Consider the following 24,745-nt stretch of genomic DNA (forward strand, 5'->3'; position numbering starts at 1 on the left):
GAGCATACCCTTCCAACTTATGGCGATCAAGGCGGTACAGAAGGGGGTGGTGATGGACGGAGCATCAGAACCAATCAAAAACTCACACCCAGTCAACAGATCTGGGTTTGATCCATCACCATTCTTTAGCCCACTCTGCCACCCCAGTTCAGACATGGCTATATGCAAATCAGTTTGACCCTGTGCCTCATGGGAACAGTCCAGCCCGAACTGCAAAGCTATGCCTTCCCTGGACCGGAAACAAGCTTCCTAGGACCGGTTTCTGGCATTTCAGCCGTCTTCTGCCAGGCATGCTTGAATCCAGTGGCAAAGTGAGCAAGGGACTCACGTTTGAGCATACCCTGCCAACTTATGGCGATCAAAGCGGTACAAAAGGGGGTGGTGATGGACGGAGCATCAGAACCAATCAAACACTCACACCCAGTCAACAGATCGGGGTTTGATCCATCACCCTTCTTTAGCCCACTCTGCAACCCCAGTTCAGACATGGCCATATGCAAATCAGTCTGACCCTGTGCCTCATGGGAACAGTCAGGCCCAAACTGCCAAGCTATGCCTTCCCTGGACCGGAAACAAGCTTCCTAGGACCGGTTTCTGGCATTTCAGCCGTCTTCAGCCAGGCTTGCTTGAATCCAGTGGCAAAGTGAGCAAGGGACTCACGTCTGAGCATACCCTGCCAACTTATGGCTATCAAAGCGGTACAAAAGAGGGGGTGGTGATGGACGGAGCATCAGAACCAATCAAACACTCACACCCAGTCAACAGATCTGGGTTTGATCCATCACCGTTCTTTAGCCCACTCTGCCACCCCAGTTCAGACATGGCCATATGCAAATCAGTCTGACCCTGTGCCTCATGGGAACAGTCCAGCCTGAACTGCCAAGCTATGCCTTCCCTGGACCGGAAACAAGCTTCCTAGGACCGGTTTCTGGCATTTCAGCCGTCTTCAGCCAGGCTTGCTTGAATCCAGTGGCAAAGTGAGCAAGGGACTCACGTCTGAGCATACCCTGCCAACTTATGGCGATTAAAGCGGTACAAAAGGGGGGGTGGTGATGGACAGAGCATCAGAACCAATCAAACACTCACACCCAGTCAACAGATCTGGGTTTGATCCATCACCGTTCTTTAGCCCACTCTGCCACCCCAGTTCAGACATGGCCATATACAAATCAGTCTGACCCTGTGCCTCATGGGAACAGTCCAGCCCGAACTGCCAAGCTATGCCTTCCCTGGACCGGAAACAAGCTTTCTAGGACCGGTTTCTGGCATTTCAGCCGTCTTCAGCCAGACTTGCTTGAATCCAGTGGCAAAGTGAGCAAGGGACTCACGTCTGAGCATACCCTGCCAACTTATGGCAATCAAAGCGGTACAAAAGGGGGGGTGGTGATGGACGAAGCATCAGAACCAATCAAACACTCACACCCAGTCAACAGATCTGGGTTTGATCCATCACCGTTCTTTAGCCCACTCTGCCACCCCAGTTCAGACGTGGCCATATGCAAATCAGTCTGACCCTGTGCCTCATGGGAACACTCCAGCCCGAACTGCTAAGCTATGCCTTCCCTGGACCGGAAACAAGCTTCCTAGGACCGGTTTCTGGCATTTCAGCCGTCTTCAGCCAGGCTTGCTTGAATCCAGTGGCAAAGTGAGCAAGGGACTCACGTTTGAGCATACCCTGCCAAATTATGGCGATCAAAGCAGTACAAAAGGGGGTGGTGATGGACGAAGCATCAGAACCAATCAAACACTCACACCCAGTCAACAGATTTGGGTTTGATCCATCGCCGTTCTTTAGCCCACTCTGCCACCCCAGTTCAGACATGGCCATATGCAAATCAGTGTGACCCTGTGTCTCATGGGAACAGTCCAGCCCAAACTGCCAAACTATGCCTTCCCTGGACCGGAAACAAGTTTCCTAGGACCGGTTCCTGGCATTTCAGCCGTCTTCAGCCAGGCTTGCTTGAATCCAGTGGCAAAGTGAGCAAGGGACCCACGTCTGAGCATACCCTGCCAACTTATGGCGATCAAAGAGGTACAAAAGGGGGTGGTGATGGACGGAGCATCAGAACCAATCAAACACTCACACCCAGTCAACAGATCTGGGTTTGATCCATCACCGTTCTTTAGCCACCTCTGCCACCCCAGTTCAGACATGGACATATGCAAATCAGTCTGACCCTGTGCCTCATGGGAACAGTCCAGCCTGAACTGCCAAGCTATGCCTTCCCTGGACTGGAAACAAGCTTCCTAGGACCGGTTTCTGGCATTTCAGCCGTCTTCAGCCAGGCTTGCTTGAATCCAGTGGGAAAGTGAACAAGGGACTCACGTCTGAGCATACCCTGCCAACTTATGGCGATCAAAGCGATACAAAAGGGGGGTGGTGATGGACGGAGCATCAGAACCAATCAAACACTCACACCCAGTCACCAGATCTGGGTTTGATCCATCACCGTTCTTTAGCCCACTCTGCCACCCCAGTTCAGACGTGGCCATATGCAAATCAGTCTGACCCTTTGCCTCATGGGAACACTCCAGCCCGAACTGCTAAGCTATGCCTTCCCTGGACCGGAAACAAGCTTCCTAGGACCGGTTTCTGGCATTTCAGCCGTCTTCAGCCAGGCTTGCTTGAATCCAGTGGCAAAGTGAGCAAGGGACTCACGTTTGAGCATACCCTGCCAAATTATGGCGATCAATGCAGTACAAAAGGGGGTGGTGATGGACGAAGCATCAGAACCAATCAAACACTCACACCCAGTCAACAGATTTGGGTTTGATCCATCGCCGTTCTTTAGCCCACTCTGCCACCCCAGTTCAGACATGGCCATATGCAAATCAGTGTGACCCTGTGTCTCATGGGAACAGTCCAGCCCAAAATGCCAAACTATGCCTTCCCTGGACCGGAAACAAGCTTCCTAGGACCGGTTCCTGGCATTTCAGCCGTCTTCAGCCAGGCTTGCTTGAATCCAGTGGCAAAGTGAGCAAGGGACCCACGTCTGAGCATACCCTGCCAACTTATGGCGATCAAAGCGATACAAAAGGGGGTGGTGATGGACGGAGCATCAGAACCAATCAAACACTCACACCCAGTCAACAGATCTGGGTTTGATCCATCACCGTTCTTTAGCCACCTCTGCCACCCCAGTTCAGACATGCAAATCAGTCTGACCCGGTGCCTCATGGGAACAGTCCAGCCCGAACTGCCAAGCTATGCCTTCCCTGGACCAGAAACAAGATTCCTAGGACCGGTTTCTGGCATTTCAGCCGTCTTCAGCCAGGCTTGCTTGAATCCAGTGGCAAAGTGAGCAAGGGACTCACGTCTGAGCATACCCTGCCAACTTATGGCGATCAAAGCGGTACAAAAGGGGGTGGTGATGGACGGAGCATCAGAACCAATCAAACACTCACACCCAGTCAACAGATCTGGGTTTGATCCATCACTGTTCTTTAGCCCACTCTGCCACCCCAGCTCAGTCATGGCCATATGCAAATCAGTCTGACCCTGTGCCTCATGGGAACAGTCCAGACCGAACTACCAAGCCATGCCTTCCCTGGACCGGAAACAAGCTTCCTAGGACCGGTTTCTGGCATTTCAGCCGTCTTCAGCCAGGCTTGCTTGAATCCAGTGGCAAAGTGAGCAAGGGACTCACGTCTGAGCATACCCTGCCAACTTATGGCGATCAAAGCGATACAAAAGGGGGGGTGGTGATGGACGGAGCATCAGAACCAATCAAACACTCACACCCAGTCAACAGATCTGGGTTTGATCCATCACCGTTCTTTAGCCCACTCTGCCACTCCAGTTCAGACGTGGCCATATGCAAATCAGTCTGACCCTGTGCCTCATGGGAACACTCCAGCCCGAACTGCCAAGCTATGCCTTCCCTGGACCTGAAACAAGCTTCCTAGGACCGGTTTCTGGCATTTCAGCTGTCTTCAGCCAGGCTTGCTTGAATCCAGTGGCAAAGTGAGCAAGGGACTCACGTCTGAGCATACCCTGCCAACTTATGGCAATCAAAGCGGTACAAAAGGGGGGTGGTGATGGACGGAGCATCAGAACCAATCAAACACTCACACCCAGTCAACAGATCTGGGTTTGATCCATCACGGTTCTTTAGCCCACTCTGCCACCCCAGTTCAGACATTGCCATATGCAAATCAGTCTGACCCTGTGCCTCATGGGAACAGTCCAGCCCAAACTGCTAAGCTATGCCTTCCCTGGACCGGAAACAAGGTTCCTAGGACCGGTTGCTGGCATTTCAGCCATCTTCAGCGAGGCTTGCTTGAATCCAGTGACAAAGTGAGCAAGGGACTCACGTCTGAGCATACCCTGCCAACTTATGGCGATAAAACCGGTACAAAAGGGGATGGTGATGGACGGAGCATCAGAACCAATCAAACACTCACACCCAGTCAACAGATCTGGGTTTGATCCATCACCGTTCTTTAGCCCACTCTGCCACCCCAGTTCAGACATGGCCATATACAAATCAGTCTGACCCTGTGCCTCATGGGAAAAGTCCAGCCCGAACTGCCAAGCTATGCCTTCCCTGGACCGGAAACAAGCTTCCTAGGACCGGTTTCTGGCATTTCAGCCGTCTACAGGCAGGCTTGCTTGAATCCAGTGGCAAAGTGAGCAAGGGACTCACGTCTGAGCATACACTGCCAACTTATAACGATCAAAGAGGTACAAAAGGGGGTGGTGATGTACGGAGCATCAGAACCAATCAAACACTCACACCCAGTCAACAGATCTGGGTTTGATCCATCACCGTTCTTTAGCCCACTCTGCCACCTCAGTTCAGACATGGCCATATGCAAATCAGTCTGACCCTGTGCCTCATAGAAACAGTCCAGCCCGAACTGCCAAGCTATGCCTTCCCTGGACCGGAAACAAGCCTCCTAGGACCGGTTTCTGGCATTTCAGCCGTCTTCAGCCAGGCTTGCTTGAATCCAGTGGCAAAGTGAGCAAGGGACTCACGTCTGAGCATACCCTGCCAACTTATGGCGATCAAAGCGGTACAAAAGAGGGTGGTGATGGACGGAGCATCAGAACCAATCAAACACTCACACCCAGTCAACAGATCTGGGTTTGATCCATCACCGCTCTTTAGCCCACTCTGCCACCCCAGTTCAGACATGGCCATATGCAAATCAGTCTGACCCTGTGCCTCCTGGGAACAGTCCAGCCCGAACTGCCAAGCTATGCCTTCCCTGGACCGGAAACAAGCTTCCTAGGACCAGTTTCTGGCATTTCAGCCATCTTCAGCCAGGCTTGCTTGAATCCAGTGGCAAAGTGAGCAAGGGACTCACGTCTGAGCATACCCTGCCAACTTATGGCGATCAAAGCGGTACAAAAGGGGGGACGGTGATGGACGGAGTATCAGAACCAATCAAACACTCACACCCAGTCAACAGATCTGGGTTTGATCCATCACCGTTCTTTAGCGCACTCTGCCACCCCAGATCAGACATGGCCATATTCAAATCAGTCTGACCCTGTGCCTCATGGGAACAGTCCAGCCCGAACTGCCAAGCTATGCCTTCCCTGGACCGGAAACAAGCTTTCTAGGACCGGTTTCTGGCATTTCAGCCGTCTTCAGCCAGACTTGCTTGAATCCAGTGGCAAAGTGAGCAAGGGATTCACGTCTGAGCATACCCTGCCAACTTATGGCAATCAAAGCGGTACAAAAGGGGGGGTGGTGATGGACGAAGCATCAGAACCAATCAAACACTCACACCCAGTCAACAGATCTGGGTTTGATCCATCACCGTTGTAGGAGAGTAGGGTCTGCTATCCTATGGTCACCCCAAATTTTTGCTTTTTTGCTTCACTGGTTTTTGACATATTGAGGCTGTGGGCCTGCCAATCAGACCCCCAGCCTGCTGTTCTCTCTACTGAATTAAAACTATGCACCCTAGGTGCATAACCAATTGGAAGTGGATCACCCTGTCAGCCCCTGTACCAGTGTACACTAGGTACCCAGGGCATTGGTGTACCCAAGGCCTGCCAAGGGCTGCAGCATGTATTATGCCACCCCAGGCTTGGCCTAACAATTTGACACAACTGGCTGATCACTCAGCTGGGGTAAGTTGGTGTAATCACCTCTTACTTAGGTGTAGTATACCTATACCTAACCTTAAATGGGACACCTGGTAACCTATAAGTCACTCCTATGGCAGGCCTTAACAATCCTGAAGGCAGAGTGCTTGGTTCCATGTGAGATGGTGCTCTGGCATGAGCTGAGCCTGTCTGCAGTGGTCGGAACAACTTCCTTCTACTGTTTCCAGATATCGTCATACCATATACTCTTAAGTGCATTATGAACCTCGCGGTTAAATGCTATCTTTGGTTTGGCTTTATCAAAACATGTCGAGTAAGGTGTCATACGAATTGGAATACTAACCCCTCGCCAATTCTGGTGACGGGGTTAGCATTCCACCCTTCTAGAGGGACACGACATGTACAGTGCCTGAAACCCGGGTAAAATCAGACATAGCCTCAGCTCCACAAAATGGATGCTGCCACCACAGACACAAGTCTGCCCTCCTGCTGCTGGGAGTCCTTCCAGCTTGGGAGGTGTGGACAAAGGGTTTCCTGCCAGGGGAGGTGCGTGCACCACCCCAGACAGGATTTTGTGTATTGGTCAGGTAGGGCTTGAAAGAAACCAGACATGCCTGTGGCTCACAAGGAGCCTCGGTGCATATGCCAGTTCAAACCGGTCCTGGGGCACACCAGTCCCGGGCCTGGGGCGAGCTGGACAAAGGATTGGGGGTGTCACCACCCCCCTTCCTGGTCCCACCCATAGGGAGGGACCTAGCAGGTAGTCCGGCCCCTAGAATCCGCTTAAAGGTAGGAGCTGTGTCCTAAGACTTCAGACATCCTGAAATCAACTTAACACTAAGAAGAAGACGGGAACTTCGACGCTCTGCTGCACAGAGGACTGAAGCCAATCTCCCCTGTGGTCAGGGAGTGACCACCTTGCTAACGCAAGCACCATCCAGCGAATCAACGTCTGCTTTGCCGCCGCCTCCCGCCGGAGCCCGAGCCCAGAGACTGACAAGACCTGGACCTCCAGACCTCTCACCGCCCGATCCACAGTCCCTGCAAAGATGAGACCCGTGGAGGCACCGAGACACGTGGAGCCAGCCATCTTGAAACGACTACGACAAGCTGACCAGTGCAACAACCGAGGCTCCCTCCAAGTTGTGCTTTGGGTCCTGAGAAGCCCAACCCTCGAGCAGCATCTGCACCAAAGGTGAGCCCTCCAGCATCTCCACGATCTGCGTGGGGCCCTTCTGCATTTTGCCACTCGACGCGCCTAACCGGTTGCTGGCCCGCTGGCTAGTGGCCATCTTGGCGACGAAATCTACGACAAACACCGCTGGTCTGGTTGCTCAAGACTGGCCCTTGCTCCCCTCCAAAGGAGCAGTTCCTCTGACCTTGCTGGTCAGAACCATCAGCTTAAACTCCTTGCCCACAACAATTGCTTTTGCCAAGGCTTGTTTGCTTCGATCAAGTCGCCGACACCGCCGACAGCGAGAGCCGGCGTGGGACAGCTCGTGACTCGACTCCTGGACGTCGTCGACCTTCAGGGACCACGTGGCTGCAGAGTCAAGCTACACCTTCCTTCCTGTTTGCACCCGACATCGCCTGGTACCCACCTGGTGCCACGCTGGTCACTGGCTAGTGACTGTGAACACTGTCCCCTCTGCTTACAGGTCTTCAACATCTCCAATCCACTCTTGGATCCACTGCATCTCTTCCCGACCGACCGCCTGCAGCACTTTTGTCTACAGGCCCCACGGAACCGATAGAAGAAACCCGACGCACTTCGAGGCCTATGCACCCGCTTCCTGTGGGTGAGGTAAAGCTGGCACTCCTGTGCCTAAGTGTAGTATTACATCTCTAGTGCCTGTGTTCCAAATCTTAAGTTCCTAGGTCATCCGGAAGATTCCTTTTGCAGTAACTTTGTACTTTTTACGCACCCATTGAAACCTATGGGAGCACGCGTGTGACTATTTGCTCTGCACACGCCACCCGTGGACCTCCTGGTCACTAACTGACGTTAGCTCCTTGTAGGCCCAGCGATTCTAGAGGCCCTAGGCCTTTCCCCTTTTCTGTTCGTGGTACTTATACCACTATTTTAGTATATGGTTCGAGTGGCCACCAGGGCCTATCCATATAAAGTGCAACTTCTGTGTATTCTGTGATAATCTTGTTTGACGATTTGTGCTCCTGTGCTCATAAAGAGACTAGGGGTTACTTTGAGAAATAAATACATATATATTTTGAATATATATCTGTGTGGTGTCCTTTCATTGGTATAAAAGGGGGTTGCATTTGGTAAAACAGCTGGCTTAACACGCTTCACGAGTTTAGCCTCAAAGACTGCTTAGCCTACGCTACCACTAGGGCAGCTAGTCCAAAAAGGTTGACTTACAACCACACCATAAGGGTTGCTTGGCATGGTACAAGGTGGTCACTAGAACTAGTGAACAGCATATACCAGGCCAAGCTGGCACACCTGTGCCCAAGTGTAGTATTACATCTCTAGTGCCTGTGTTCCAAATCTTAAGTTCCTAGTCAACCCGGAAGATCTTCTTTGCAGTAACTTTGTACTTTTTACGCACCCATTGAAACCTATGGGAGCACGCGTGTGACTATTTGCTCTGCACACGCCACCCGTGGACCTCCTGGTCACTAACTGACGTTAGCTCCTTGTAGGCCCAGCGATTCTAGAGGCCCTAGGCCTTTTCCCTTTTCTGTTCGTGGTACTTATACCACTATTTTAGTATATGGTTCGAGTGGCCACCAGGGCCTATCCATATAACGTGCAACTTCTGTGTATTCTGTGATAATCTTGTTTGACGATTTGTGCTCCTGTGCTCATAAAGAGACTAGGGGTTACTTTGAGAAATAAATACATATATATTTTGAATATATATCTGTGTGGTGTCCTTTCATTGGTATAAAAGGGGGTTACTATTGGTAAAACAGCTTGCTTAACACGCTTCACGAGTTTAGCCTCAAAGACTGCTTAGCCTTTGCTACCACTAGGGCAGCTAGTCCAAAAAGGTTGACTTACAACCACACCATAAGGGTTGCTTGGCATGGTACAAGGTGGTCACTAGAACTAGTGAACAGCATATACCAGGCCAACTTCTCACAACCGTTTTTTAGCCCACTCTGCCACCCCAGTTCAGACATGGCCATATGCAAATCAGTCTGACCCTGTGTCTCATGGGAACAGTCCAGCCCGAACTGCCAAGCTATGCCTTCCCTGGAACGGAAACAAGCTTCCTTGGACTGGTTTCTGGCATTTCAGCCGTCTTCAGCCAGGCTTGCTTGAATCCAGTGGCAAAGTGAGCAAGGGACTCACGTCTGAGCATACCCTGCCAACTTATGGCGATCAAAGCGATACAAAAGGGGGGGTGGTGATGGACAGAGCATCAGAACCAATCAAACACTCACACCCAGTCAACAGATCTGGGTTTGATCCATCACCGTTCTTTAGCCCACTCTGCCACCCCAGTTCAGACGTGGCCATATGCAAATCAGTCTGACCATGTGCCTCATGGGAATAGTCCAGCCCGAACTGCTAAGCTATGCCTTCCCTGGACCGGAAACAAGCTTCCTAGGACCGGTTTCTGGCATTTCAGCCGTCTTCAGCCAGGCTTGCTTGAATCCAGTGGCAAAGTGAGCAAGGGACTCACGTTTGAGCATACCCTGCCAACTTATGGTGATCAAAGCAGTACAAAAGGGGGTGGTGATGGACGGAGCATCAGAACCAATCAAACACTCACACCCAGTCAACAGATCTGGGTTTGATCCATCACCGTTCTTTAGCCCACTCTGCCACCCCAGTTCAGACATGGCCATATGCAAATCAGTGGGACCCTGTGTCTCATGGGAACAGTCCAGCCCGAACTGCCAAACTATGCCTTCCCTGGACCGGAAACAAGCTTCCTAGGACCGGTTCCTGGCATTTCAGCCAGCTTCAGCCAGGCTTGCTTGAATCCAGTGGCAAAGTGAGCAAGGGACTCACGTCTGAGCATACCCTGCCAACTTATGGCGATCAAAGCGGTACAAAAGGGGGTGGTGATGGACGGAGCATCAGAACCAATCAAACACTCACACCCAGTCAACAGATCTGGGTTTGATCCATCACCGTTCTTTAGCCACCTCTGCCACCCCAGTTCAGACATGCAAATCAGTCTGACCCGGTGCCTCATGGGAACAGTCCAGCCCGAACTGCCTAGCTATGCCTTCCCTGGACCGGAAACAAGATTCCTAGGACCGGTTTCTGGCATTTCAGCCGTCTTCAGCCAGGCTTGCTTGAATCCAGTGGCAAAGTGAGCAAGGGACTCACGTCTGAGCATACCCTGCCAACTTATGGCGATCAAAGCAGTACAAAAGGGGGTGGTGATGGACGGAGCATCAGAACCAATCAAACACTCACACCCAGTCAACAGATCTGGGTTTGATCCATCACTGTTCTTTAGCTCACTCTGCCACCCCAGCTCAGTCATGGCCATATGCAAATCATTCTGACCCTGTGCCTCATGGGAACAGTCCAGACCGAACTACCAAGCCATGCCTTCCCTGGACCGGAAACAAGCTTCCTAGGACCGGTTTCTGGCATTTCAGCCGTCTTCAGCCAGGCTTGCTTGAATCCAGTGGCAAAGTGAGCAAGGGACTCACGTCTGAGCACACCCTGCCAACTTATGGCGATCAAAGCGATACAAAAGGGGGGGTGGTGATGGACGGAGCATCAGAACCAATCAAACACTCACACCCAGTCAACAGATCTGGGTTTGAACCATCACCGTCCTTTAGCCCACTCTGCCACCCCAGTTCAGACGTGGCCATATGCAAATAAGTTGACCCTGTGCCTCTTGGGAACACTCCAGCCCGAATTGCTAAGCTATGCCTTCCCTGGACCGGAAACAAGCTTCCTAGGACCGGTTTCTGGCATTTCAGCCGTCTTCAGCCAGGCTTGCTTGAATCCAGTGGCAAAGTGAGCAAGGGACTCACGTCTGAGCATACCCTGCCAACTTATGGCGATCAAAGCAGTACAAAACGGGGTGGTGATGGACGGAGCATCAGAACCAATCAAACACTCACACCCAGTCAACAGATCTGGGTTTGATCCATCACTGTTCTTTAGCCACCTCTGCCACCCCAGTTCAGACATGCAAATCAGTCTGACCCGGTGCCTCATGGGAACAGTCCAGCCCGAACTGCCAAGCTATGCCTTCACTGGACCGGAAACAAGATTCCTAGGACCGGTTTCTGGCATTTCAGCCGTCTTCAGCCAGGCTTGCTTGAATCCAGTGGCAAAGTGAGCAAGGGACTCACGTCTGAGCATACCCTGCCAACTTATGGCGATCAAGGCGGTACAGAAGGGGGTGGTGATGGACGGAGCATCAGAACCAATCAAAAACTCACACCCAGTCAACAGATCTGGGTTTGATCCATCACCGTTCTTTAGCCCACTCTGCCACCCCAGTTCAGACATGGCTATATGCAAATCAGTCTGACCTGTGCCTCATGGGAACAGTCGAGCCCGAACTGCTAAGCTATGCCTTCCCTGGCCTGGAAACAAGCTTCCTAGGACCGGTTTCTGGCATTTCAGCCGTCTTCTGCCAGGCATGCTTGAATCCAGTGGCAAAGTGAGCAAGGGACTCACGTTTGAGCATACCCTGCCAACTTATGGCGATCAAAGCGGTACAAAAGGGGGTGGTGATGGACGGAGCATCAGAACCAATCAAACACTCACACCCAGTCAACAGATCGGGGTTTGATCCATCACCCTTCTTTAGCCCACTCTGCCACCCCAGTTCAGACATGGCCATATGCAAATCAGTCTGACCCTGTGCCTCATGGGAACAGTCAGGCCCAAACTGCCAAGCTATGCCTTCCCTGGACCGGAAACAAGCTTCCTAGGACCAATTTCTGGCATTTCAGCCGTCTTCAGCAAGGCTTGCTTGAATCCAGTGGCAAAGTGAGCAAGGGACTCACGTCTGAGCATACCCTGCCAACTTATGGCTATCAAAGCGGTACAAAAGATGGGGTGGTGATGGACGGAGCATCAGAACCAATCAAACACTCACACCCAGTCAACAGATCTGGTTTTGATCCATCACCGTTCTTTAGCCCACTCTGCCACCCCAGTTCAGACATGGCCATATGCAAATCAGTCTGACCCTGTGCCTCATGGGAACAGTCCAGCCTGAACTGCCAAGCTATGCCTTCCCTGGACCGGAAACAAGCTTCCTAGGACCGGTTTCTGGCATTTCAGCCGTCTTCAGCCAGGCTTGCTTGAATCCAGTGGCAAAGTGAGCAAGGGACTCACGTCTGAGCATACCCTGCCAACTTATGGCGATGAAAGCGGTACAAAAGGGGGGGTGGTGATGGACAGAGCATCAGAACCAATCAAACACTCACACCCAGTCAACAGATCTGGGTTTGATCCATCACCGTTCTTTAGCCCACTCTGCCACCCCAGTTCAGACATGGCCATATACAAATCAGTCTGACCCTGTGCCTCATGGGAACAGTCCAGCCCGAACTGCCAAGCTATGCCATCCCTGGACCGGAAACAAGCTTCCTAGGACCGGTTTCTGGCATTTCAGCCGTCTACAGGCAGGCTTGCTTGAATCCAGTGGCAAAGTGAGCAAGGGACTCACGTCTGAGCATACACTGCCAACTTATAACGATCAAAGAGGTACAAAAGGGGGTGGTGATGTACGGAGCATCAGAACCAATCAAACACTCACACCCAGTCAACAGATCTGGGTTTGAACCATCACCGTCCTTTAGCCCACTCTGCCACCCCAGTTCAGACGTGGCCATATGCAAATCAGTCTGACCCTGTGCCTCTTGGGAACACTCCAGCCCGAATTGCTAAGCTATGCCTTCCCTGGACCGGAAACAAGGTTCATAGGACCGGTTTCTGGCATTTCAGCCGTCTTCAGCCAGGCTTGCTTGAATCCAGTGGCAAAGTGAGCAAGGGACTCACGTCTGAGCATACCCTGCCAACTTATGGCGATCAAAGCAGTACAAAAGGGGGTGGTGATGGACGGAGCATCAGAACCAATCAAACACTCACACCCAGTCAACAGATCTGGGTTTGATCCATCACTGTTCTTTAGCCACCTCTGCCACCCCAGTTCAGACATGCAAATCAGTCTGACCCGGTGCCTCATGGGAACAGTCCAGCCCGAACTGCCAAGCTATGCCTTCACTGGACCGGAAACAAGATTCCTAGGACTGGTTTCTGGCATTTCAGCCGTCTTCAGCCAGGCTTGCTTGAATCCAGTGGCAAAGTGAGCAAGGGACTCACGTCTGAGCATACCCTGCCAACTTATGGCGATCAAGGCGGTACAGAAGGGGGTGGTGATGGACGGAGCATCAGAACCAATCAAAAACTCACACCCAGTCAACAGATCTGGGTTTGATCCATCACAGTTCTTTAGCCCACTCTGCCACCCCAGTTCAGACATGGCCATATGCAAATCAGTCTGACCCTGTGCCTCATGGGAACAGTCCAGCCTGAACTGCCAAGCTATGCCTTCCCTGGACCGGAAACAAGCTTCCTAGGACCGGTTTCTGGCATTTCAGCCGTCTTCAGCCAGGCTTGCTTGAATCCAGTGGCAAAGTGAGCAAGGGACTCACGTCTGAGCATACCCTGCCAACTTATGGCGATGAAAGCGGTACAAAAGGGGGGGTGGTGATGGACAGAGCATCAGAACCAATCAAACACTCACACCCAGTCAACAGATCTGGGTTTGATCCATCACCGTTCTTTATCCCACTCTGCCACCCCAGTTCAGACATGGCCATATACAAATCAGTCTGACCCTGTGCCTCATGGGAACAGTCCAGCCCGAACTGCCAAGCTATGCCATCCCTGGACCGGAAACAAGCTTCCTAGGACCGGTTTCTGGCATTTCAGCCGTCTACAGGCAGGCTTGCTTGAATCCAGTGGCAAAGTGAGCAAGGGACTCACGTCTGAGCATACACTGCCAACTTATAACGATCAAAGAGGTACAAAAGGGGGTGGTGATGTACGGAGCATCAGAACCAATCAAACACTCACACCCAGTCAACAGATCTGGGTTTGAACCATCACCGTCCTTTAGCCCACTCTGCCACCCCAGTTCAGACGTGGCCATATGCAAATCAGTCTGACCCTGTGCCTCTTGGGAACACTCCAGCCCGAATTGCTAAGCTATGCCTTCCCTGGACCGGAAACAAGCTTCCTAGGACCGGTTTCTGGCATTTCAGCCGTCTTCAGCCAGGCTTGCTTGAATCCAGTGGCAAAGTGAGCAAGGGACTCACGTCTGAGCATACCCTGCCAACTTATGGCGATCAAAGCAGTACAAAAGGGGGTGGTGATGGACGGAGCATCAGAACCAATCAAACACTCACACCCAGTCAACAGATCTGGGTTTGATCCATCACTGTTCTTTAGCCACCTCTGCCACCCCAGTTCAGACATGCAAATCAGTCTGACCCGGTGCCTCATGGGAACAGTCCAGCCCGAACTGCCAAGCTATGCCTTCACTGGACCGGAAACAAGATTCCTAGGACCGGTTTCTGGCATTTCAGCCGTCTTCAGCCAGGCTTGCTTGAATCCAGTGGCAAAGTGAGCAAGGGACTCACGTCTGAGCATACCCTGCCAACTTATGGCGATCAAGGCGGTACAGAAGGGGGTGGTGATGGACGGAGCATCAGAACCAATCAAAAACTCACACCCAGTCAACAGATCTGGGTTTGATCCATCACCGTTCTTTAGCCCACTCTGCCACCCCAGTTCAGACATGGCTATATGCAAATCAGTCTGACCTGTGCCTCATGGGAACAGTCGAGCCCGAACTGCTAAGCTATGCCTTCCCTGGACCGGAAACAAGCTTCCTAGGACCGGTTTCTGGCATTTCAGCCGTCTTCTGCCAGGCATGCTTGAATCCAGTGGCAAAGTGAGCAAGGGACTCACGTTTGAGCATACCCTGCCAACTTATGGCGATCAAAGCGGTACAAAAGGGGGTGGTGATGGACGGAGCATCAGAACCAATCAAACACTCACACCCAGTCAACAGATCGGGGTTTGATCCATCACCGTTCTTTAGCCCACTCTGCCACCCCAGTTCAGACGTGGCCATATGCAAATCAGTCTGACCCTGTGCCTCATGGGAACACTCCAGCCCGAACTGCTAAGCTATGCCTTCCCTGGACCGGAAACAAGCTTCCTAGGACCAATTTCTGGCATTTCAGCCGTCTTCAGCAAGGCTTGCTTGAATCCAGTGGCAAACTGAGCAAGGGACTCACGTTTGAGCATACCCTGCCAACTTATGGCGATCAAAGCAGTACAAAAGGGGGTGGTGATGGACGGAGCATCAGAACCAATCAAACACTCACACCCAGTCAACAGATCTGGTTTTGATCCATCACCGTTCTTTAGCCCACTCTGCCACCCCAGTTCAGACATGGCCATATGCAAATCAGTCTGACCCTGTGCCTCATGGGAACAGTCCAGCCCGAACTGCCAAGCTATGCCTTCCCTGGACCGGAAACAAGCTTCCTAGGACCGGTTTCTGGCATTTCAGCCGTCTTCAGCCAGGCTTGCTTGAATCCAGTGGCAAAGTGAGCAAGGGACTCACGTCTGAGCATACCCTGCCAACTTATGGCGATGAAAGCGGTACAAAAGGGGGGGTGGTGATGGACAGAGCATCAGAACCAATCAAACACTCACACCCAGTCAACAGATCTGGGTTTGATCCATCACCGTTCTTTAGCCCACTCTGCCACCCCAGTTCAGACATGGCCATATACAAATCAGTCTGACCCTGTGCCTCATGGGAACAGTCCAGCCCGAACTGCCAAGCTATGCCATCCCTGGACCGGAAACAAGCTTCCTAGGACCGGTTTCTGGCATTTCAGCCGTCTACAGGCAGGCTTGCTTGAATCCAGTGGCAAAGTGAGCAAGGGACTCACGTCTGAGCATACCCTGCCAACTTATGGCTATCAAAGCGGTACAAAAGAGGGGGTGGTGATGGATGGAGCATCAGAACCAATCAAACACTCACACCCAGTCAACAGATCTGGGTTTGAACCATCACCGTCCTTTAGCCCACTCTGCCACCCCAGTTCAGACGTGGCCATATGCAAATCAGTCTGACCCTGTGCCTCTTGGGAACACTCCAGCCCGAATTGCTAAGCTATGCCTTCCCTGGACCGGAAACAAGCTTCCTAGGACCGGTTTCTGGCATTTCAGCCGTCTACAGGCAGGCTTGCTTGAATCCAGTGGCAAAGTGAGCAAGGGACTCACGTCTGAGCATACACTGCCAACTTATAACGATCAAAGAGGTACAAAAGGGGGTGGTGATGTACGGAGCATCAGAACCAATCAAACACTCACACCCAGTCAACAGATCTGGGTTTGAACCATCACCGTCCTTTAGCCCACTCTGCCACCCCAGTTCAGACGTGGCCATATGCAAATCAGTCTGACCCTGTGCCTCTTGGGAACACTCCAGCCCGAATTGCTAAGCTATGCCTTCCCTGGACCGGAAACAAGGTTCATAGGACCGGTTTCTGGCATTTCAGCCGTCTTCAGCCAGGCTTGCTTGAATCCAGTGGCAAAGTGAGCAAGGGACTCACGTCTGAGCATACCCTGCCAACTTATGGCGATCAAAGCAGTACAAAAGGGGGTGGTGATGGACGGAGCATCAGAACCAATCAAACACTCACACCCAGTCAACAGATCTGGGTTTGATCCATCACTGTTCTTTAGCCACCTCTGCCACCCCAGTTCAGACATGCAAATCAGTCTGACCCGGTGCCTCATGGGAACAGTCCAGCCCGAACTGCCAAGCTATGCCTTCACTGGACCGGAAACAAGATTCCTAGGACTGGTTTCTGGCATTTCAGCCGTCTTCAGCCAGGCTTGCTTGAATCCAGTGGCAAAGTGAGCAAGGGACTCACGTCTGAGCATACCCTGCCAACTTATGGCGATCAAGGCGGTACAGAAGGGGGTGGTGATGGACGGAGCATCAGAACCAATCAAAAACTCACACCCAGTCAACAGATCTGGGTTTGATCCATCACAGTTCTTTAGCCCACTCTGCCACCCCAGTTCAGACATGGCCATATGCAAATCAGTCTGACCCTGTGCCTCATGGGAACAGTCCAGCCTGAACTGCCAAGCTATGCCTTCCCTGGACCGGAAACAAGCTTCCTAGGACCGGTTTCTGGCATTTCAGCCGTCTTCAGCCAGGCTTGCTTGAATCCAGTGGCAAAGTGAGCAAGGGACTCACGTCTGAGCATACCCTGCCAACTTATGGCGATGAAAGCGGTACAAAAGGGGGGGTGGTGATGGACAGAGCATCAGAACCAATCAAACACTCACACCCAGTCAACAGATCTGGGTTTGATCCATCACCGTTCTTTATCCCACTCTGCCACCCCAGTTCAGACATGGCCATATACAAATCAGTCTGACCCTGTGCCTCATGGGAACAGTCCAGCCCGAACTGCCAAGCTATGCCATCCCTGGACCGGAAACAAGCTTCCTAGGACCGGTTTCTGGCATTTCAGCCGTCTACAGGCAGGCTTGCTTGAATCCAGTGGCAAAGTGAGCAAGGGACTCACGTCTGAGCATACACTGCCAACTTATAACGATCAAAGAGGTACAAAAGGGGGTGGTGATGTACGGAGCATCAGAACCAATCAAACACTCACACCCAGTCAACAGATCTGGGTTTGAACCATCACCGTCCTTTAGCCCACTCTGCCACCCCAGTTCAGACGTGGCCATATGCAAATCAGTCTGACCCTGTGCCTCTTGGGAACACTCCAGCCCGAATTGCTAAGCTATGCCTTCCCTGGACCGGAAACAAGCTTCCTAGGACCGGTTTCTGGCATTTCAGCCGTCTTCAGCCAGGCTTGCTTGAATCCAGTGGCAAAGTGAGCAAGGGACTCACGTCTGAGCATACCCTGCCAACTTATGGCGATCAAAGCAGTACAAAAGGGGGTGGTGATGGACGGAGCATCAGAACCAATCAAACACTCACACCCAGTCAACAGATCTGGGTTTGATCCATCACTGTTCTTTAGCCACCTCTGCCACCCCAGTTCAGACATGCAAATCAGTCTGACCCGGTGCCTCATGGGAACAGTCCAGCCCGAACTGCCAAGCTATGCCTTCACTGGACCGGAAACAAGATTCCTAGGACCGGTTTCTGGCATTTCAGCCGTCTTCAGCCAGGCTTGCTTGAATCCAGTGGCAAAGTGAGCAAGGGACTCACGTCTGAGCATACCCTGCCAACTTATGGCGATCAAGGCGGTACAGAAGGGGGTGGTGATGGACGGAGCATCAGAACCAATCAAAAACTCACACCCAGTCAACAGATCTGGGTTTGATCCATCACCGTTCTTTAGCCCACTCTGCCACCCCAGTTCAGACATGGCTATATGCAAATCAGTCTGACCTGTGCCTCATGGGAACAGTCGAGCCCGAACTGCTAAGCTATGCCTTCCCTGGACCGGAAACAAGCTTCCTAGGACCGGTTTCTGGCATTTCAGCCGTCTTCTGCCAGGCATGCTTGAATCCAGTGGCAAAGTGAGCAAGGGACTCACGTTTGAGCATACCCTGCCAACTTATGGCGATCAAAGCGGTACAAAAGGGGGTGGTGATGGACGGAGCATCAGAACCAATCAAACACTCACACCCAGTCAACAGATCGGGGTTTGATCCATCACCGTTCTTTAGCCCACTCTGCCACCCCAGTTCAGACGTGGCCATATGCAAATCAGTCTGACCCTGTGCCTCATGGGAACACTCCAGCCCGAACTGCTAAGCTATGCCTTCCCTGGACCGGAAACAAGCTTCCTAGGACCAATTTCTGGCATTTCAGCCGTCTTCAGCAAGGCTTGCTTGAATCCAGTGGCAAACTGAGCAAGGGACTCACGTTTGAGCATACCCTGCCAACTTATGGCGATCAAAGCAGTACAAAAGGGGGTGGTGATGGACGGAGCATCAGAACCAATCAAACACTCACACCCAGTCAACAGATCTGGTTTTGATCCATCACCGTTCTTTAGCCCACTCTGCCACCCCAGTTCAGACATGGCCATATGCAAATCAGTCTGACCCTGTGCCTCATGGGAACAGTCCAGCCCGAACTGCCAAGCTATGCCTTCCCTGGACCGGAAACAAGCTTCCTAGGACCGGTTTCTGGCATTTCAGCCGTCTTCAGCCAGGCTTGCTTGAATCCAGTGGCAAAGTGAGCAAGGGACTCACGTCTGAGCATACCCTGCCAACTTATGGCGATGAAAGCGGTACAAAAGGGGGGGTGGTGATGGACAGAGCATCAGAACCAATCAAACACTCACACCCAGTCAACAGATCTGGGTTTGATCCATCACCGTTCTTTAGCCCACTCTGCCACCCCAGTTCAGACATGGCCATATACAAATCAGTCTGACCCTGTGCCTCATGGGAACAGTCCAGCCCGAACTGCCAAGCTATGCCATCCCTGGACCGGAAACAAGCTTCCTAGGACCGGTTTCTGGCATTTCAGCCGTCTACAGGCAGGCTTGCTTGAATCCAGTGGCAAAGTGAGCAAGGGACTCACGTCTGAGCATACACTGCCAACTTATAACGATCAAAGAGGTACAAAAGGGGGTGGTGATGTACGGAGCATCAGAACCAATCAAACACTCACACCCAGTCAACAGATCTGGGTTTGATCCATCACCGTTCTTTAGCCCACTCTGCCACCTCAGTTTAGACATGGCCATATGCAAATCAGTCTGACCCTGTGCCTCATAGGAACAGTCCAGCCCGAACTGCCAAACTATGCCTTCCCTGGACCGGAAACAAGCTTCCTAGGACCGGTTTCTGGCATTTCAGCCATCTTCAGCCAGGCTTGCTTGAATCCAGTGGCAAAGTGAGCAAGGGACTCACGTCTGAGCATACCCTGCCAACTTATGGCGATCAAAGCAGTACAAAAGAGGGTGGTGATGGACGGAGCATCAGAACCAATCAAACACTCACACCCAGTCAACAGATCTGGGTTTGATCCATCACCGCTCTTTAGCCCACTCTGCCACCCCAGTTCAGACATGGCCATATGCAAATCAGTCTGACCCTGTGCCTCCTGGGAACAGTCCAGCCCGAACTGCCAAGCTATGCCTTCCCTGGACCGGAAACAAGCTTCCTAGGACCATTTGCTGGCATTTCAGCCATCTTCAGCCAGGCTTGCTTGAATCCAGTGGCAAAGTGAGCAAGGGACTCACGTCTGAGCATACCCTGCCAACTTATGGCGATCAAAGCGGTACAAAAGGGGGGGCGGTGATGGACGGAGTATCAGAACCAATCAAACACTTACACCCAGTCAACAGATCTGGGTTTGATCCATCACCGTTCTTTAGCGCACTCTGCCACCCCAGATCAGACATGGCCATATTCAAATCAGTCTGACCCTGTGCCTCATGGGAACAGTCCAGCCCGAACTGCCAAGCTATGCCTTCCCTGGACCGGAAACAAGCTTTCTAGGACCGGTTTCTGGCATTTCAGCCGTCTTCAGCCAGACTTGCTTGAATCCAGTGGCAAAGTGAGCAAGGGATTCACGTCTGAGCATACCCTGCCAACTTATGGCAATCAAAGCGGTACAAAAGGGGGGGTGGTGATGGACGAAGCATCAGAACCAATCAAACACTCACACCCAGTCAACAGATCTGGGTTTGATCCATCACCGTTTTTTAGCCCACTCTGCCACCCCAGGTCAGACATGGCCATATGCAAATCAGTCTGACCCTGTGTCTCATGGGAACAGTCCAGCCCGAACTGCCAAGCTATGTCTTCCCTGGAACGGAAACAAGCTTCCTTGGACTGGTTTCTGGCATTTCAGCCGTCTTCAGCCAGGCTTGCTTGAATCCAGTGGCAAAGTGAGCAAGGGACTCACGTTTGAGCATACCCTGCCAACTTATGGTGTAATCAAAGCAGTACAAAAGGGGGTGGTGATGGACGGAGCATCAGAACCAATCAAACACTCACACCCAGTCAACAGATCTGGGTTTGATCCATCACCGTTCTTTAGCCCACTCTGCCACCCCAGTTCAGACATGGCCATATGCAAATCAGTGTGACCCTGTGTCTCATGGGAACAGTCCAGCCCGAACTGCCAAACTATGCCTTCCCTGGACCGGAAACAAGCTTCCTAGGACCGGTTCCTGGCATTTCAGCCATCTTCAGCCAGGCTTGCTTGAATCCAGTGGCAAAGTGAGCAAGGGACTCACGTCTGAGCATACCCTGCCAACTTATGGCGATCAAAGCGGTACAAAAGGGGGTGGTGATGGACGGAGCATCAGAACCAATCAAACACTCACACCCAGTCAACAGATCTGGGTTTGATCCATCACCGTTCTTTAGCCACCTCTGCCACCCCAGTTCAGACATGCAAATCAGTCTGACCCGGTGCCTCATGGGAACAGTCCAGCCCGAACTGCCAAGCTATGCCTTCCCTGGACCGGAAACAAGATTCCTAGGACCGGTTTCTGGCATTTCAGCCGTCTTCAGCCAGGCTTGCTTGAATCCAGTGGCAAAGTGAGCAAGGGACTCACGTCTGAGCATACCCTGCCAACTTATGGCGATCAAAGCGGTACAAAAGGGGGTGGTGATGGACGGAGCATCAGAACCAATCAAACACTCACACCCAGTCAACAGATCTGGGTTTGATCCATCACTGTTCTTTAGCTCACTCTGCCACCCCAGCTCAGTCATGGCCATATGCAAATCAGTCTGACCCTGTGCCTCATGGGAACAGTCCAGACCGAACTACCAAGCCATGCCTTCCCTGGACCGGAAACAAGCTTCCTAGGACCGGTTTATGGCATTTCAGCCGTCTTCAGCCAGGCTTGCTTGAATCCAGTGGCAAAGTGAGCAAGGGACTCACGTCTGAGCATACCCTGCCAACTTATGGCGATCAAAGCGATACAAAAGGGGGGGTGGTGATGGACGGAGCATCAGAACCAATCAAACACTCACACCCAGTCAACAGATCTGGGTTTGAACCATCACCGTTCTTTAGCCCACTCTGCCACCCCAGTTCAGACGTGGCCATATGCAAATCAGTCTGACCCTGTGCCTCATGGGAACACTCCAGCCCGAACTGCTAAGCTATGCCTTCCCTGGACCGGAAACAAGCTTCCTAGGACCGGTTTCTGGCATTTCAGCCGTCTTCAGCCAGGCTTGCTTGAATCCAGTGGCAAAGTGAGCAAGGGACTCACGTTTGAGCATACCCTGCCAACTTATGGCGATCAAAGCAGTACAAAAGGGGGTGGTGATGGACGGAGCATCAGAACCAATCAAACACTCACACCCAGTCAACAGATCTGGGTTTGATCCATCACCGTTCTTTAGCCACCTCTGCCACCCCAGTTCAGACATGCAAATCAGTCTGACCCGGTGCCTCATGGGAACAGTCCAGCCCGAACTGCCAAGCTATGCCTTCCCTGGACCGGAAACAAGATTCCTAGGACCGGTTTCTGGCATTTCAGCCGTCTTCAGCCAGGCTTGCTTGAATCCAGTGGCAAAGTGAGCAAGGGACTCACGTCTGAGCATACCCTGCCAACTTATGGCGATCAAAGCGGTACAAAAGGGGGTGGTGATGGACGGAGCATCAGAACCAATCAAACACTCACACCCAGTCAACAGATCTAGGTTTGATCCATCACCGTTCTTTAGCCCACTCTGCCACCCCAGTTCAGACATGGCCATATGCAAATCAGTCTGACCCTATGCCTCATGGGAAAAGTCCAGCCTGAACTGCCAAGCTATGCCTTCCCTGGACCGGAAACGAGCTTCCTAGGACCGGTTTCTGGCATTTCAGCCGTCTTCAGCCAGGCTTGCTTGAATCCAGTGGCAAAGTGAGCAAGGGACTCACGTCTGAACATACCCTGACAACTTATGGCGATCAAAGCGGTACAAAAGGGGGTGGTGATGGACGGAGCATCAGAACCAATCAAACACTCACACCCAGTCAACAGATCTGGGTTTGATCCATCACCGTTCTTTAGCCCACTCTGCCACTCCAGTTCAGACATGGCCATATGCAAATCAGTCTGACCCTGTGCCTCATGGGAACAGTCCAGCCCGAACTGCCAAGCTATGCCTTCCCTGGACCGGAAACAAGCTTCCTAGGACCGGTTTCTGGCATTTCAGCCGTCTTCATCCAGTCTTGCTTGAATCCAGTGGCAAAGTAAGCAAGGGACTCATGTCTGAGCATACCCTGCCAACTTATGGCGATCAAAGCGGTACAAAAGGGGGGTTGGTGATGGACGGAGCATCAGAACCAATCAAACACTCACACCCAGTCAACAGATCTGGGTTTGATCCATCACCGTTCTTTAGCCCACTCTGCCACCCCAGTTCAGACATGGACATATGCAAATCAGTCTGACCCTGTGCCTCATGGGAACAGTCCAGCCCGAACTGCCAAGCTATGTCTTCCCTGGACCGGAAACTAGCTTCCGAGGACTGGTTTCTGGCATTTCAGCCGTCTTCAGCCAGGCTTGCTTGAATCCAGTGGCAAAGTGAGCAAGGGACTCACGTCTGAGCATACCCTGCCAACTTATGGCGATCAAAGCGGTACAAAAGGGGGTGGTGATGGACGGAGCATCAGAACCAATCAAACACTCACACCCAGTCAACAGATCTGGGTTTGATCCATCACTGTTCTTTAGCTCACTCTGCCACCCCAGCTCAGTCATGGCCATATGCAAATCAGTCTGACCCTGTGCCTCATGGGAACAGTCCAGACCGAACTACCAAGCCATGCCTTCCCTGGACCGGAAACAAGCTTCCTAGGACCGGTTTCTGGCATTTCAGCCGTATTCAGCCAGGCTTGCTTGAATCCAGTGGCAAAGTGAGCAAGGGACTCACGTCTGAGCATACCCTTCCAACTTATGGCGATCAAAGCGATACAAAAGGGGGGGTGGTGATGGACGGAGCATCAGAACCAATCAAACACTCACACCCAGTCAACAGATCTGGGTTTGAACCATCACCGTTCTTTAGCCCACTCTGCCACCCCAGTTCAGACGTGGCCATATGCATATCAGTCTGACACTGTGCCTCATGGGAACACTCCAGCCCGAACTGCCAAGCTATGCCTTCCCTGGACCTGAAACAAGCTTCCTAGGACCGTTTTCTGGCATTTCAGCCGTCTTCAGCCAGGCTTGCTTGAATCCAGAGGCAAAGTGAGCAAGGGACTCACGTCTGAGCATACCCTGCCAACTTATGGCAATCAAAGCGGTACAAAGGGGGGTGGTGATGGACTGAGCATCAGAACCAATCAAACACTCACACCCAGTCAACAGATCTGGGTTTAATCCATCACCGTTCTTTAGCCCACTCTGCCACCCTAGTTCAGACATGGCCATATGCAAATCAGTCTGACCCTCTGCCTCATGGGAACAGTCCAGCCCGAACTGCCAAGCTATGCCTTCCCTGGACCGGAAACAAGCTTCCTAGGACCAGTTTCTGGTATTTCAGCCATCTTCAGCCAGGCTTGCTTGAATCCAGTGGCAAAGTGAGCAAGGGACTCACGTCTGAGTATACCCTGCCAACTTATGGCAATCAAAGCGGTACAAAAGGGGGGGTGGTGATGGACGGAGCATCAGAACCAATCAAACACTCACACACAGTCAACAGATCTGGGTTTGATCCATCACCGTTTT

Source organism: Triturus cristatus, chromosome 2_2 (assembly GCF_964204655.1).
Source record: "Triturus cristatus chromosome 2_2, aTriCri1.1, whole genome shotgun sequence".
NCBI classification, from domain to species: Eukaryota; Metazoa; Chordata; class Amphibia; order Caudata; family Salamandridae; genus Triturus; species Triturus cristatus.